The following is a 17,307-nucleotide window of genomic DNA, read 5'->3' on the forward strand; positions in this document are numbered from 1 at the left end:
ATATCATCTTTGAATGGAGCAATGCCCTATGAATCTTCTGCCACTCATGCATCATTTGTGAATGCTACAGGGGCAATTTGTTTCAGCTCCATGTAAATTTGCATTGAAATTGATTTCACACTCCGGTCCATTTAGAACTTCATGCAGAATGAGGTTGTGACAACCCTTCAGCCATACATGAATGCGGACATACGTGTGGCCAAATAGTTGTTTGCCCAAATGCTTGCAGACGCATTTGTGGGGTGGGGTGACATCTGTTCTCCAATTAGACAAGCATTTACAGATACAGTATACAATTCAGTGGAGCCGAGCCAATTTACTCTCGCTTGTGACTGGGCCAGGACTTTAGCCAAATGTAGTACCCACTAAATGGAGGACAGTTAAAATATTGCAAATGCCAGATATCATCATTGCCTCCTCTTCTTCACTTACCATCTCATCCCTTGCACTTTAAATTTAATTTTGGATTGATTGCACAACAGTCGCCTTGTTTTCCATGCCGGACAGCTGTTCCGTCCAAATTGCTTGCAGACTGGAACCCCACACTGCATGGGAAAAAGCATGTGGAACACCTGCACTCAGAGTCACTTGAACCAATGGGAACAAATCCATTGGCATGGCTCTTGGAGGCAACTGAAGGGTGCAAAAAGCCAGCACTGTTTCCTTTAGAAGCTCCAAGTGCTTCCCAGCTCCTGCTCATTGTGCAATTGTAAAAAAACAAAAAAACCACAATTCTATTCATATGTGTAAAAATAACAGGAGTTCAAAACTGGTGTGGAGAGATTTCTAACCAGGAAGCATCATTTATTTTGTGTGAGAGAAAAGTAGTTAGATAAATGTTGACGTTAGTTGCTTTTCCTGCACTTTGTGTTCCAGATGGAGTTTGCTTTTTTTTCAGTGAGCCAAGTCTAAAAGTGCCCACCTGCAGGGAATTACTAACATGAACACATTCTCACAAGGGTGAAAGAGTTAGCGACAGAATGGAAATAAGAATGAGTAGAAACTTAAGCTGTAGGACTTTAAGGGCTGCTGCTATTGAGCAACTGTCTTCCTTTTCATTTGTTAGTACTAAACCAGTTAAAATAAGATTCTAAAGACAGTCTACAGGCCATACATTAGATTTCCCCAGCTATACTCTACTGAAAAATACCCATCACCCATCTACTGAAAAATACCCACCATTCTAATAACAAACTGAGGTGGTGAGTGTCCATAGGAATGCTGCTCCCAAAAAATAGAGCCACTGAGAAACATGGGCGAGGTATTAGCAAAAAAACCAACCTAAGTGCCCTCTCCAAGAAACCAGCTCAGTGATAACTGAGCATGCCTAGTACTCATGGAATGTTGGGAAAGGGGCTGGGGGAACAGAATGGAATATCCTGAAGGAGGGACATGGTTGGCTGGGAACCCTGAGTGCTGCTGTTAGGAGTTTCCACATGACAACAGCGAAGGTCTCATATTCCATATTGTTAATGGCCTGACATACATTTTAACCACTTGCTTCAAGCCTAATGGCCACAGCCCAGTGCTATGGTGCATGCGCACAAGTCACACTGAAATCAACCTTATGCAAGCTTGGATCATTGCACTGGATCATTCATAGCCACTGACATCCAAGCTCAACCAGCACAGAGTGTTTTTCCATTGCATGGATAATTATTAGCTGTGGTTCCTGCATTGCAAGGGGTTGGACTAGATGGCCCTTGAGGTCCCTTTAAACCGTACAATTCTATGATCCGACATTTAAGTCTCCATTTGGAGTTTTGTGTTTACTGACTTTCATATTCTAAGCATAATACAGCAGAAATGCTGTGCTTATCGTGTATACGTTTATGGAAAATGCTGTTTCAGTGGTCAGAAACAATACAGTTGTAACTGCCTAAGAAGTCAAGGAAGAGGAAGTGTAACGGTCACATCAGTGGCCTCATCTGATTAGATGTCTTCACATATTTACCCTATTATCTAACAATGACATGCCCCAGCAAGCTGCAGTCACCAAACTGCCATAATGTGGTCCCTTTGTTTGTGATAAACAGATTTCAGATACAGACACATACAGATAGGGAGGGTTTTTTTATTACCAGAAATGTACAGAGATGGAAATCTGATCACAAATTTCCAATGCCTTGTGTTATTCACAACTAACTGTTACTGCCAGTATTAGTACATAAAGCCCTTAACAAGGGGGCCTAGAAGAGGGCCTTATTCCTCATGTGTCCACTCAACCGTTTTGATTGGCAGAACTGGCAGTACTACACATTTGTAAGAACTCAGATCATTTAGTGTGGTAGCATCTGCCTATTGCGATCAAGCAGGAACCTTCACTGAATTCTTTTTGGCGCCTGCTGAAAACATTCTTCTTTAGGAAAGCCTTCCCAGATGCTTGGAAGGTTGGGGTAATTTTAATCTGTTTTAGTATTTTATATTTTGTATGTTCTAAAGTATGGGTGTGAATTATTCTTGATTTTATTATCTTTTTGTAAATCGCTTTGAGGTCATTAACAATCAAGCGGTGTATAAATCTTATGAAATCAATAAATCAATCAAGACTTAAGTCAGCTACCACCCAGAGAACACGATACTGTATTCTGGCTTGCATTTACTCTGGATCCCCAGCTGGTTTCTAGTAAATATTGGAAAGCAAATTAATGACAGTGGTTCAGAACTGCTGTGCGTTGTAACATCTTAAAAGATTAGAATAAGATATTTGTAAATGCCCCCAGAACTTAGACAGCCGGTTCCTTGACACTGTCAATGCATGTGTCTCTTGGACTTAACTTCCCTTCCTCTCCAAAAAATGTACTGTATATTCCTGCGTATAAGACTACTTTTTGACCCAGGAAAATCTTCTCAAAAGTCGGGGGTCGTCTTATACGCCGGGTCGTATTTCTTATATGGCGAGTATATCCCAAACTCTATATTTTAACTGGAAAAGTTGGGGGTCGTCTTATATGCCCAGTTGTCTTATGCACCAGAATATACGGGTAGTCTCAGTTCAAACATCCCATCCATAAAATGAGTAATCAGGAGACAAGAATACCCAAAAATCAAGGGAGGACTAATACTGAACTCCCATCTCCTCCAAAAGTAGAAAAATCTACAGGCTACTAATCAAGTCAGTGAAGATTGTTGGGTGCTATGAAAAATTAGGGGACTGATTCAGGAGCCTAAATACGTGTTTGGAAGTCTATTTTTAGACATCAGTGCTTCACTACTAAAGGTTATAACCAAGACTGAAGCACTGTCATTATGCTAGTTTAACCCACTTCTTCCCAGATTTACTAACTAGAGAACTTTCAAGCGCCTTCTTAAAGTACTGAGAACCCAAAAGGCAAGCCTTATTTCCACTGCTAAATCTAGGAGCCATCCTTCACACACAGTGCCAGTTTGTGTATGTTTACTCGGGAGTAAGTCCCACAGTATTCAGTGGGACTTGCTCCCAGGTAAATGTGCACAGAACTGCAGCCCCAAACATCAAAGACAGAGTGGTGTGTCAGTGTGCCAGCAATGAGACCCAAGAAGCAATGGTGATCGGAAATAGCAGGGTTTTTTTCCAGAAAACAAAACTCAAGGCCCACTGACCCTTCTCCTGAAGTTTAGCCCACTAGGATCTAGATCAGGGATGGGACAGGACCTGTGGCCCTTCAGATGTTGTGAAGACTCCAAATCCCATCAGCCCCAGCCAGCATGGGCAACAGTCAGGGATGAAGGGAGTTGTAGTCCAGCAATGCCTAGAAGACCACAGGTTCCTCACCCCCAATGAAGATCCTTCGTAAATTGAGTGAAGACCAATGTGATGTTTCAAAGTACCTTTTCTGCCCTCAAAACACATGTGTACCTTTGGAGCAAGTTCTGGGAGAAAAAAACGAACCTGCAAGTTTTTGGTTTGGTTTCAAGTCGAGCAGAAGAAAAAAGCTCTCCCTCCGTGGGTGCCTACTTGTCAGTGCCCAACAAGGCCACACACCCATCCCCAGAGAAATTAGAAATTAATTTGAAACATCAAATATATTTTGAAACAGGAAATAAATATATATAATTTCTCTGGGGATTGGGGTGTGGCAGTGATGGGCATTGACAATTACACAAACTTAACTAAAGTCTACTTGCTGTAAGAAGGAAGGAGTAAGTCAAAGGACTGACACACTCATTGATCCAGCATTTGATGTACTGACATGTACAGAAGGCCGGCTCAAGACACTTCACTGCCTGAGGCAAAGAACAAAATGGCACACGCACACCCATGCCACACAAAGTCAACTGAACTGGCTGCTGAATCCTACTTCAGTTCTATAGGGCAAACCCTGAGGGAGATCAGCAGGGTAGTTATAAAGGTGGAGGGCATGACACACAGCTCTCTTCCCCAACAGAATGGTATGGTCAGGGTGCTCGAAACAGGGAGCTGAGAGGCACCACCACCTCCCAGCATATGCCGCCTGAGGCAGTCGTCTCATTCTGCCTAATGGTAGGGCCAGCTGCAGAAGCAGGGCAACTCAGAACAACTTGCAGCTAATAATAATAATAGAAACAAAAAAATAAAAAATATTAGTAGTAAGAGTAGGGACCCAGGTGGCGCTGTGGGTTAAACCACTGAGCCTAGGGCTTGCTGATCAGAAGGTTGGCGGTTCGAATCCCTATGACGGGGTGAGCTCCCGTTGCTTGGTCCCAGCTCCTGCCAACCTAGCAGTTCGAAAGCACATCAAAATGCAAGTAGATAAATAGGAACCGCTATAGCGGGAAGGTAAACGGCGTTTCCATGTGCTGCTCTGGTTTGCCAGAAGCGGCTTTGTCATGCTGGCCACATGACCTGGAAGCTATACGTCGGCTCCCTCGGCCAATAATGCGAGATGAGCGCGCAACCACAGAGTCAATCACGACTGGACCTAATGGTCAGGGGTCCCTTTACCTTTACCTAGTAGTAAAAGTAAGACTTTTTATACTGCCCCCCATCAGTCTCAATTCAAAGCAGTATACAAAAGATTAAAAATTAAACATATGCTTTGCAGCAGTGGGAATCTCCCAGCAGAACTAGAGAGTAGCCAGTCATTTTTTTAAAGCTGGGTTTTTTCCCCTGAGCTGTCTTTCAATGCAAACCGATCTGCGAATGGAGAGAGGAAAAACGAAGGTGGTGGGAGAGAAAAGACTAGAGTGGGAACAGCAAGCCACACCCTGACAGTGAGGGAAAAAACTGTTTCCTGAAATAACTTCTGCCTCAGTGTCAGTTGAGAGGAATGGGAGCCAGAAAGGCACTTGGAGCTAGTGAGGGTGGCCGCTCCATTCTTATACATCTGCAGGACAACAGCAAGCCCAGATGAAGGAACTTGGAGTCAAATTCATGTAAACAATTATTTTATGTTGAAATCCATCGTGCCGAAAACAACGGCACCTTCCTTGGAGATGGGGACCCCTATAAGCAGCGCAGGGCGGCAATACCACTTGTCCTCTGAAGGAATGGAAGTGGTTTGGGTGGAACAAGGATCACATCATGCAAGATGCCTTTGCTGTGTGGGCACTTAGGGTGTGCTTGGTTGTGGCTACTGTACAATATGCATATTCTCTGCACATGCTACAGGTGGTCAGATAAGGTGTGCACATATATACAAGGCAGGAGCCAGCATGGCCAGTGGTCAGAGATGGTGGGGGTTGTAGTCCAACAATATCTGGAGAGCTAGGGAGGGTGGGGTTGCAGTCTATCATCTCCTTCATCGAAAGACAATTCAGCTTGGGGGGCTGTTTTTAAGGATTTGTACCTCCCGTTGAGCATTCTATTTCTTCTTGAGTAAATAATAGAATCATAGAGTTGGAAGAGACCACAAGGGCCATCGAGTCCAACCGCCTGCCAAGCAGGAAACACCATCAAAGCATTCCTGACAGATGGCTGTCAAGCCTCTGCTTAAAGACCTCCAAAGAAGGAGACTCCACCACACTCCTTGGCAGCAAATTCCACTGTCGAACAGCTCTTACTGTCAGGAAGTTCTTCCTAATGTTTAGGTGGAATCTTCTTTCTTGTAGCTTGAATCCATTGCTCCGTGTCCGTAGAATACACCAACTCTCACACCAAAAATGTTGTTTTTTTAAAAGCCAGTCTGGAAGGCCCACAAAACTCTTAACTTCTGTACTGCAGTGACTCTAAAATTGGCACATACCCATAAGGTACCTGAGGGCAAGAGGGAAAAGCCCACAAGACAACAACTAATTTGCACATAATTCATTGAAAATGCACATACTAGACTGGGGCAGAGCTAGAAAAACAGCCAAGAGGGGGGGAAATAAGCCACACTTTAAAAACAGTTAGGCCTCTATTACACTAGCCACATGGCAACCACTTATATGCTCCAACCTATCATTATTGCTGTGAATCACAAGAATCTCGGAGAATGAAGGCAAGTTACATCACCCTCTGGAAAAGGACTGCCAGATCCCAAATCTCCAGATATGGGGACTTTATGTGCGCTTTCTGCACAAATTTGCATGCCATCAATGTGGCATTTGTTTAAATGGCTCACTGACTAGTTTTTCCAGATTTTCCAAAGGCATGGGAGAATAAAAGTCAGGAGAAACCTTACACTCACCTATTTTCTATGTACTGCTTTATTGACGACACCATGTAACCCACAAATTTGGTTCTCAGAAGAGCTGCAAATAACAGTACCGGGGGGGGGGGAGAGATAAAACGATAAATTTGAAGTAGACTCCCAATGACTTATTTTGGAGTAGTTGTATTTGCTTTTTAAATCCCTTTATCTTGTGTTCTTCTTCCTGAAACACAATGCAGGGCAGAGGAGACTACACAAGAAAGGGTTGAGGGGTGCAAAGGCTGATGCCCTCCTGTAACCTTCCAAGTTCCAACAGTTTCCCTTCACCCCCAAAGGCTCAGTCTTCCATTCTCTACTGAAACAGGCAGAGGGAGGCCAACAACAACAGTAAGAGTTGGAAAGTCACCGTTTCAAAATCTCACTTGAACCATGAACTGAACTATGCAGGATAACTTACAAGATTGTTGTGAAGATTGCTTAAAATGTTTGTGAAGGGTTTCGAGCCCTTCAAAGTGTTACACTACCCAAATGCTAAGGATAGCCCTTTTGGTGTTTTCCTTTCTGGGACACCATTAGGGAGCAGGGACTGCACCCAGATGAGAAACCCCAGAACAACATGCAGGGGAAGCAGAGGGGAGATTGTTTCACCAGGCAAACAAAAATGCTTGTGAAGACTGAGCAATCCCCTTTGTGCTAATTTGAATTCCTCCCTATGGGTGACAGTCACCTAAGTTCTACTCGGAGTAGACCCACTGTAATTAATGGTCCTAACTTAGTTGTTTTTATTAATTTCAATGAGTCTACTCTGATTGAAACTTAGTTGAATACTACCCTATATTTTCAGAAAAGCCAACTACCTTGAGAATTGAGAGCTTTTTGCAGTACATATTTATTCAGTGAAAGAAGCCTAAAAGCGCTGAGTTACATACTGTACATACTTTACCTCGAAAGCACATTCAAAGCACATTTGCCCCTCAAAGAATTATGGACGCTGTAGCTTGTTCAGGGTTGCTGGGAATTGTAACTCTGCGAGGAGGAAGCTACAGGGCCCAGAATTCTTTGAGGGAAATAAAGTGCTTCAAATGTGCTTTAAAGATACAGCATGTAAATGCCTCTCCTGCAGTTATTAGGCCACGTCCAGAGAATTATGGAAAAATAGAAGAACCCGTGATGACTTTACTAGTTCCTATGTGAAGTTTCTGACACAGAAGGATGCAAATCTCATTGCAGTCATCAGCAGGCCTTGTGCCCTTTAAACTCTAGACTGGCACCAAGCCAAGCAGAACTGGGGAGACCTCCAGGGAACCACAGAAATGCAACTGTTGGCACTTATTGTCAAGGGAAAGGCTAGAGCTGGGCTTTCCCTGGGAGGCAAATTAACTGCTGCTGGATCACTGCCAGGCTGAAAAGTGCCTCGTCTTGGATGTTTAGGGAGAAACAAAAAAAAAGGAACACCCCTATGACTTTCTCTTTGTGCGCGCAAATTATGGTGTTCCATTACACCGTGTCTTTATTCATGGCCTTTTGATGGCGGAGCCATTTGTACGCGGAGTTGTTTCCAGCCTGGCTCTGCAGGGATTGGCCGCCATATTGAACTGATCTCAGGCGGAACTTTTCCCTTTCTGGGTCAGCCGAGTGTGGGCTTCTTGCAACTGCTTCCAATCTCAGGACTCTGGCCTCATTGTCTCTCACCTTCAGCATGTTAACAAGTATCCGCTTATTCTTCTTCCAAGAGAATTTGACTCCCACTCGGCAAGGGAGTTCACTCCGGAAAAATTCTTTACATTTGTAGCGTAAAGACATCCCTATGGGTCTTCTTCGGTTTGATTATTATTATTTAATCATTTTTTAAAAAAAAAACAACCATTGGTTAACAAAAGGACTAATTAAAGGTGATTGGAATCATTGGATCTTATCGGATCAGCTCTAGCTGGCGAAAAAGATTCAGAGGAAGGGGGGAAGTAAATGCGGGCTGAGGTTTCTCACCTGATTGCTCAAAGAACAAAGAAGGTCTCTGCCGGCTAGACTTTGTTAATTGGATTACGGTTCAGATTCGGCGTTGCCCAGAGGGAGACGGCTGACGGCTCCGATTTCAAGCTATTCATTAATAATGCGGGGGCATTCTACTTCCTTTGCAACTCATGCTTAATAGACCAGAGTTGGCCCCGTCAAAGATCTCCTCTTTTATCTTTCTCACAATACGATCCCAATCTAGTTTTACTTCGAAGTAAGCTCTGTTCTGTTCAACGGGGCTAGCACACACTCCCCCCTCAGTAAATGCCTTTAAAACAGCAGCCTTACCGTGTAGTAATAATAGGACTGTTGAGCAACATGCTATAAGAGCACAATGCTCCCCACCCCCAAAATCTGCTAGAGATAATTTGGGATGCTTCCAGACTCTCACTATTTTGGGGTGGAATTCAAGTCACGTGCTGAACAATGCAGGTTTGCAGTGTTAGTTGATTGAGAGGGCTTGCCTAACAAACGCTCATCTATGCAATTTAACGCTTGCTTAAGGCAACATCACCTACGGTAGTCTCCCTGCAAACAAATCAGGATGAAAGCTCAATAAACAGGTCATCTGGACTGGAAACACCCATAACGCAATCAATTGGCGCAAATGAGGTGGCAGATTTTGAGACAGGGGAGTAGGTAGGAGATGGAGGGGCCACTCTAAGCAGATGAGTCAAACTGAAGAACTGAGCAGAGCAAGATGAAAAGGACTGGTAGTTCTTAAAACCTAAACTCTGTGGCAGAGTGAATCTCTGCTTTTCCATTATAAACAGTGCTCACATTGATACATACATGTAGGCAGAGCTGGACCAATACATTTTGGCACCTGAGGCGAACCACAAAATGGTGCCCACCCACCCCCAGCCAGGGAAGAAGGGGTGAGTGAAGATTTGGAAGCGGGTGTGTGTCAAATCATCCTTACATGACAGCTGAAGTGGGAATCAAAGGGAGGGGCCACTCCGAATCATACAGGGTGGGTGCAAAGCCTAGTCACCACCTCTTAGCCTAACCTACCTCACAGGGTTGTTGTGAGGATGAAATGGGGAGGAATAAGAACCATGTATACCACCCTGAGATCCTTGGAAGAGAAAGGTGGTATATAGTATAAATTTAATTAATTAATACCAATGGTGTGAGGGTTTTGCACATGTTCAAAAAGTGACCTACACCTTGGGCAGAACACCTTGCAGTAAAACCAAAGATCCTTGTGTCATGGAGTAACATGGGTCAATTAAATTCAATGGGGAAGGAAACACCACATCCCCAAAACAACAGTTTTGTGACACTGTTGTTATTATGCTAAATGCTTTCATTGACTAAAGTCTGCTTCATCATATTCAGAAAGCTTACAGAATATTAAGTTGCTACCATGCTTTTGTCCCTCTTGTTTTTGTTGCAATAGACTACATGCAATAGAAATTGTTACTAAAGCATTTCTCACCCTTATTTATCATGATGTAGATAAAGGTTTTCAGCTCAGAATAGCAACTGCTGAACTTGGATCATAGGACAGAGGTCAGAAAGGCTCTCTAATATGGAAACAGGTCCACTGCTTGCTGTCTGCTCAGACATGGTAAGCCCCACATAATCAAGTTGGAGCTGCATTCCTAAACACACCTAGGGCTGGTTGGGCACCACTGGGAAAGGCTGCTTTCTCTTTAGATTTCCAAGGGCCTACTACAAACTTTCACAAAACACCAAACAACCATTTCATTGAAGGACAAACATGGATAGACCAGAGCTGAGCTGACCTCCCATATGTCTCTGGCCATGAAAAGTGCTCCAGCAGAACTCAGTGAGGATGGAAGGAGCCACAGTCATCACCATGACCCAAGAGCACTAGAATACATGGTCCTCAGAAGCTGTGGAGGAAATATTAAAAGGTCAGTCAAAGGACTCTGAAAAGCCATTTCTGTTCAGGAAAAAGAATCCTGCAACTCAAACACGGAAGTGGCAGACGTTTGCTTTTGAATAGAGATGGGATTGTTGCGTAAGTCCCAGACCTTTATCAGGCACTCAAGAAAAGCTGCTCCCCTGGCTAACATGTTATTGATTCTGGAAAGATGCCTAGCACCTCTACACAGAGTTGCAGAAGAATGAAAAGCTGCTTGTGGGATTTACCTTTGCCTCATGGGAGATCAGGTCTTTAGCTTTTCAGCACTGCACTCCCCCCAACTGCATTCTTAACCTCTGCCTCCTGCCTGCCTTTTTTTTATTTTAACAGAGCAATCACATGCCTTGCATCATGCACAAATCATTCCCTGCCAGCAGTGTTGCAATGGGTGAAATATGTATGCCATACCCAAACAGATCTAATCTTTGCTCTGTTCATAGAGGGACAGACAGGTGAAAAGGCTGGGTTTTAATGCGAGAATTGTTTAAGCTTTAAAGGTTTTCTAGTCTCTGTGTCTGCACTGAGGGTTAATTAGACCCAAAACCACCCCTGGCAGAGGCTTATCCAATCTATTTTTAAAAATGCAAATGTTGGTGCCTTGATTCTGTCTGACGAACTCAGCTCTTGAGCCTTGATACACCTTGTAGAACTTGAGCTGCTAGATTCAAATCTCATCATTTACAAGATCAGAGGTCTTGCCTGAGCATATCTAATCACCAATATAAGAGACATGCAGCTATGCCTTGAGAAGGCCATGCAGGTTTGCTGAAAGAGCGGCATAATATCCCATAACAAGAGACACTACCCTGGGTCTTTTGTTTTGCATGGGTGTCAAGAGAGGGAGGGGAAAAAATCATTAATAGTCAATCAGTAACAGTTGATAAAACCTCTGGTGTCAGAATTATGACAGGATTATGGGCTGTGGTGTGAATGCCCCAGATGGGGAAAATGTGTGCTATCCCAACCCCACACAAGACAGTAGGCTGCAGCTCCCAGGGTCTATGGCTGAAAAATTTGAGGTGGTTGCATATAAGGCTGCCAAGCTGACACAGATCCCATCAGAGCTGCAAAGAGGGTTGAGACCTAGCTGTGCTTTCTTCCAGCTGTTAATCTGTGGTTTCTCTGGTGCCTTGTGCAAATAAGCTGCATGGAACATTTTTGAGTTTTGCAGTGTAAGAGAGAGACTTTTTGTAACATTCAAAACCAATTAAAAAACACACATCTGATCAGATCTGACCGTTACAACACAACCTAATGTCCTGCTGTGCTTGGTGAGATTGCTATCATATGCTTTGATTTATGGATGATATATTTTCAGCACTGAAGGAGATAACATTCTTGCCAGATCTGCTTTAATGATGATTCGATCACATTTGCCGAGTTCACTCGAAACAGCATTTTTCAAATTGCACACTAAAGGCTGTGTACGCACATCTTATTACGGAATCAATGGAGACGATCTCCCTGCTTTTTCTATGTACAGTAGTCCACACCCAGTTTCGATCTACTGCATATTTTTTGCCCCTGAAAAGCAGCTCTTGAGAAACTGGTTTCATCCTGAAAATTTAAAAAACAAAACAAAACCTCATTGCAGATTGATTCTTTATTAGCCTGCCCAATGATAAAGCAATGGCACCTGCCTAATATTAAAAGAGTGGATGCCTGCCACACAGGATCAACTTATCCCCAAGTGCAGGATGAACTTTACATGCTTGCAACCATGTCATTTTCACAGAGCTGAGTGGACACATACAAGTTAAGGTTACCTTTCACATAAACTGGTCCCAAACTTTTGAGGGCTTTAAATGCTAATGTTATCACCATGAACTTGACAAAGTAACAAATCAGCCGCCAGTGCAGATCTGCTGACAGGTTCCCCAAACCCTCTGGAGCAGATTTGGGGATAATATAAGGCACATGAGAAGAAAGGACAGGGGGGGGGGAGAAATCCCCTTGCATTAAATTTCAATCCTTGTGCTAGCACAAGAAGTTAGTTGAATACCACGCTTAATATTTGTATAAATCACCTTTATTTCATTTCATTTCTTTTTTATTATATTTTTAAATTCATTTTTATATTTTAAATCACCTTTATTTTAAAAGAGATGAAAGATGTGATGAGGAAAAGATTAAACAATAGCTGCTTGTTTTAATGAGACAAGTGGTGCTTTGCACACACTCATGTCCTTTTTACCTAATGGGGCTAACACCCGGGTTGTTGGTACCCAAGTAGAAACCATAGTGTTAGAAGTGCCCTTAAAACTATAAGCGCAATCTGGCAGTCCCTGTGGTCTACTGATGTCTCTTCTCAGTTGGGTGTGCTGCTGCTCTCCAGTGAAAATATATTTTTATTGATACTGGAAAGTCTCCCAGCATGAAACTAGAACGTTCTTTGGCTGAAGGACTTTATCTTCTTGACTCATCTTGGCCTGCTGTTTGATCCCATTATTTTTCTCTGAATTTTCCTTTTGTTAGTTTTGAGGAATACTCAGAAGTAATCTAGCAGCAGAGCGCCATCTCTTTGCAGACATAATGTTTACTCTTTAAACCAGCTTCTGATCTCTGTACTTGATTAAAAATTGTAAGAGAATGTGGCATTTGTGCATTCCAGAAGGAATGATGCTGGAGAGAGAGAGAGAGAGAGAGAGAGAGAGAGAGAGAGAGAGAGAGAGAGAGAGAGAGAGAGAGACCCTTCTCCCAGATATTTAGGATGAGGAATGAATATTTTGTCAGGACCCTGTTGGACAAGCCAAAGATCTAATCTACTCCAGTAGTCTGTTTCCCATAGACGTTTTCCAAATCATAGAATCATAGAGTTGGAAGGGACCCTGAGGATCATTTAGTCAAATCCACTGCAATGCAGGAATATGCATGCTTGGCAGTGTTTAAACCACTTCATTTCCCATCCTGCAAGAGGAGAAAATGCCCATCCTCTTCAATGTCTGACTGCATGTCAGGAAAAAGCTGCTCACGATCTCCAGTATAAGGAGAGGCAATATTGCAAACACCCACCTCTCCCCTTTGAAATGTACAGCTCCATGCCTACCAGCCGGCTTCCTTGAATTCTTCTGTGAGCCTCTATGGGACTATAGAGACTAGGTCAAAGTGACTTCTAGCTGCTTTGCACCAGCCTGGGTCTTGGGCCAATCCGATGGGACAGAGTTCATACCGCTGCACGGCTCTGCCCTTCCTTAAAGGCTTCTCGCATAGCAGCTGCACACAGCAGGAGACAAAAACAAGAGTCACCGAAAGGGAAAACATGCTGCAGAGCTTGTGGTTTATTGGGTACCATGCATCTTGTTGGGACCTCTTTGAAGTGAACATCTGAAAGAGAGTCTGTGTGCAGCAGGAAGAACAGCTACTCAGAGGACCACCCCAGAGGGTGACATTGATAAATGGAGAGACCCACCCACCCAGTCAGCTCTGCCAGCTGTTCCTGCACTCAAAAGAAACTTGCCTCACAGTCTAACATGCTGACACATGGGTGGCCAACTGCAACTTCCATGCCACAGATGGCAAGCTATGTGACATGTCCAGGCAGGAGTGGGAGGAACAGGTTATGGCTCACACTGGGGTGGGCAACCTGTGCTCTCCAGATGTTGCTGGAGATTGCAAATGTAGAAGAAGAGCCTGCCGAATCAGGCCAATGGCCCATCTGCTCCAGCATCCTGTTCTCACAGTGGCCATCCCACAAGCAAGACCCAAGCACAAGAGCCCTCTTTCCTCCTGTGGTTTCCAGCAACTGTTCAGAAGCGTTGCAGCCTCCAACTATGGCTAGTAGATTGGTGGCCGTTGTTGCCTCCTGTGGGAGAGAGAGTTCCATAGTTTAACTATGTTCTGTGTGAAGAATGTTTTCCCCCCCTGTTATCTGTCCTAAATTTTCCAACATTCATTTCTAGTGTTATGAGCAGTGGGGTGGGGCAAAAAAAAACTTTGCTCTTTCCACTTTCTCCCTGCCATGCATAATTTTAAATACTTTTATACTTCATCTTACTTGCCTTTTCTCTAAACTGAAGTCTCAAACTCTGCAACCTTTCCTAACAAGGAATTGCTCCACCCCCTAGATAATTCCCAGTTCTACAGTATTCTTTTTGAGGTAATCAGAACTGTACACAGTATTCCAAATGCAGTCACACCACAGATTTATATAATGGTATCAGTAAGGCTTCATCTATGAGAAAACCTTCTACAAGATTTTACTTCAAGAGCACAGATCCAAAGAGAGTCAAAACACTGGAAGATGTCAACTTTGTTTAGGACTGATAGGGAAGCTATTGGTTCACTAACTGGGCATGCATAAGATTTGTTTCTAAAAGATCTGTTGCAGCCTTCCAGAATCCAAGCATTAGTTCACTGGCTGAGAAAGGAATCACTGAAATAGTGTCCTGGGCCACCTCCTGTTTAGAAATCAGAGTCTGCTAGTTGTCCCTAGAGTCACGTAGCTACCTCATCCAAAAGCCAGGGAGAGGTAACAAACAAGGAACTTTTTTGCAGAAGCTACTCACTCCCCACTTTTTGGAGGAGCAAACATTTTAATGGTCAAACAAGGCAGACTGGATCCATTTTTCTAATTCTGATCCATCTGTTCCATCATCTTGATTCTTGTACAGATGGCTCACAGGCAGAGACGCAATGTTTACTTCAGGTAAACATCATGGGCCTGTTTATTGGATGCAGAGCAAATATTCCCCAGCATGTTTATTCAGAAAGAGCTACACCGCATGAGCAGGAAGTGACTGCGGAAGAGAAAGCAGCCCAGCTACACGGATCGTTATCAACATGTTGACTCAAACCAGCACACAAATCCTTGGACAATGACAAGTCAATGTCAAAGTATTCCTGGGACCTTTTAAGAATACAGAAGAGACTACAGACTCTTTCCCCCTTTCAGAAGCAACACTTCTGTTGGCCAACTATCAACATACGTCTCCAATGAATAAACAAGAGGGAGGCTGCTTGGCAAGAGTGGTAGTTCAGCACTCAACCCCCCAAACCCCCAAAATTATTAGTTAGGAAAGGATCATAGCTTGGTAGTTGAGCAAGACATATTTTGCGTGGAGAAGGTCCTAATTCAACCCCCTAGCCTCTTAATTTTAAAGATGAAGTAGCAGGTGATGTAACTGACCTGTCTGCAATCCTGGAGAACTGCTGCCAGTCAGGATAGTCAATACAGTCGTACCTTGGAAGTTGAACGGAATCCGTTCCGGAAGTCCGTTCAACTTCCAAAACATTCAGAAACCAAAGTGTGGCTTCTGATTGGCTGCAGGAAGCTCCTGCAGTCAATCGGAAGCCACGGAAGCCCTGTTGGACGTTCGGCTTCCCAAAGAACGTTCAAAAACCAGAACACTCACTTCCAGGTTTCAATTGTTTGGGAGCTGATTTGTTTGGAAGCCAAGGCGTTTGAGATCCAAGGTACGACTGTATTCGGCAAGATGGGGCATGGGGCTGACTTGGTGTAAAGCAGCTCATTATGGAGCTTATGGAGGATCCACTACAGATCACCTCTTATCACAGACAAGCCTTGCAGTCCCTACACAAAAGACAAATAATACCAAGGGAAAATGACTAAAACACTTGCACTAATAAGAGTCAAACCAAGACTGTGTACACACCATACGTTTAAAGCACCGATCTCCCCTTTAGCCTCTGCTTCTGCCTCTGAGTCTGAACTGCTCTCTGTCCCAGCATCTCCCTGCACACTAAACCATTACCTCTTCAGCTTCCGACACATCCTCCTCCCAGACTGCTCCCCACTCCCCCTGTCTGCTCCTTCTTCTCCCTCTGACCATGTGCCACCACCAATCCCCTGGCTCCGAGTCTTCTTCTCTTGAGGGTTCCCCAGCTGGTACCTCCCACCACTCCTCTGCATCCAGCCAGTCCTGGGAAACTAGTAATGTAAAGGAATTCAGCACATCTTCTGTTAATTCATTCACATGTTCCAGGGTTGAGTTCTGGCAAAGAAAGCAAATTTCATTCAAAATAAGCCTTGTCAAGAAATGAATACGGCACACTTAGATACCGTACATGATGCAACACATGCCTACACTGCTGGCCTTAGTTTGACATTGCTTGTCAGGCTGAAAACGCAGCACCCTCTGTCCACATCAGGGATCATAGCCTTTTGAGTGATCATCTGCTTATCAGAGAATAGGCAGCACTGAGACTGGTGAAGAATCACAAACATCTGCCTGTGACCTGCAAACCTCACGAGGATTCCCTCCATCTGGAGAACATCCAAGTCACACAACAGGGTCTATCAAAATGAGGTCATGAATTGCTTCAGAAGATAGCAGCAAGGAGCAAATGTAGCCCACATTACCAGCAGAATTATTTGCAAATGAAGCTGGCCATAATATAGCTTTTTCTTTTAAAAAAAAATAATAATTGCATCCCATCTTAATTTTTAGAACATTTGCTGGGGTTTTTTTTTGGGGGGGGGGGCGGGATGACGACACAGGATGCTGTCTTATACCACTAGTCCATTTAGCTTGGGTGTTGTCCGCACTAGCAGTGGAGAACTGGATTTGTGTGGCAAGACAGATTCTGACGTCCCCAACTACCATGGGCCACTTTGACAGGTGGATGGGATGACAGGTGGGAGGGTCACTTTGACAGGTGGGCAGGACTGTGTCAAATGAAATGTTTGATTTCAATCTATGCAGAGGAAGAAAGTCTTTCCCTGTGGAGCGAACTGTAAGCGACCGTCAGCTAATCAGTGCTTACATCAAATCCCACTTTCAGAAGGGATTAGCTGCACTAAGGAGCTCCCAGTTGGGAACATTCTGCATGCGAAGCAGATGCTCTGCTGCCGATAGGGAAATCTGTAGTGCAGCTGATACCTGTATGACTTGCTTTAGAGCGCCAACC

General features: G+C 43.9%; 1 protein-coding gene across 5 annotated transcripts in view; it reads right to left on the reverse strand.

Moving 5' to 3' along the window:
- SLC45A3 (solute carrier family 45 member 3) overlaps window positions 1-17,307 on the reverse strand; it is an 80,809-nt gene that overhangs the window by 51,981 nt on the left and 11,521 nt on the right. For 2 of the 5 annotated variants that reach the window (XM_060277113.1, XM_060277110.1), the window contains exon 2: window positions 433-13,653. The exons of 1 other annotated variant lie outside the window; for it this stretch is intronic. The gene's annotated coding sequence lies outside the window, so the exon portion shown is untranslated. Of the gene's footprint in view, window positions 1-432; window positions 15,706-17,307 lie in introns of those variants that run through there. 2 more of the 5 variants (XM_060277112.1, XM_060277111.1) reach the window with 2 other exon arrangements.

This window comes from Zootoca vivipara, chromosome 7, assembly GCF_963506605.1.
Source record: "Zootoca vivipara chromosome 7, rZooViv1.1, whole genome shotgun sequence".
NCBI lineage: Eukaryota > Metazoa > Chordata > Lepidosauria > Squamata > Lacertidae > Zootoca > Zootoca vivipara.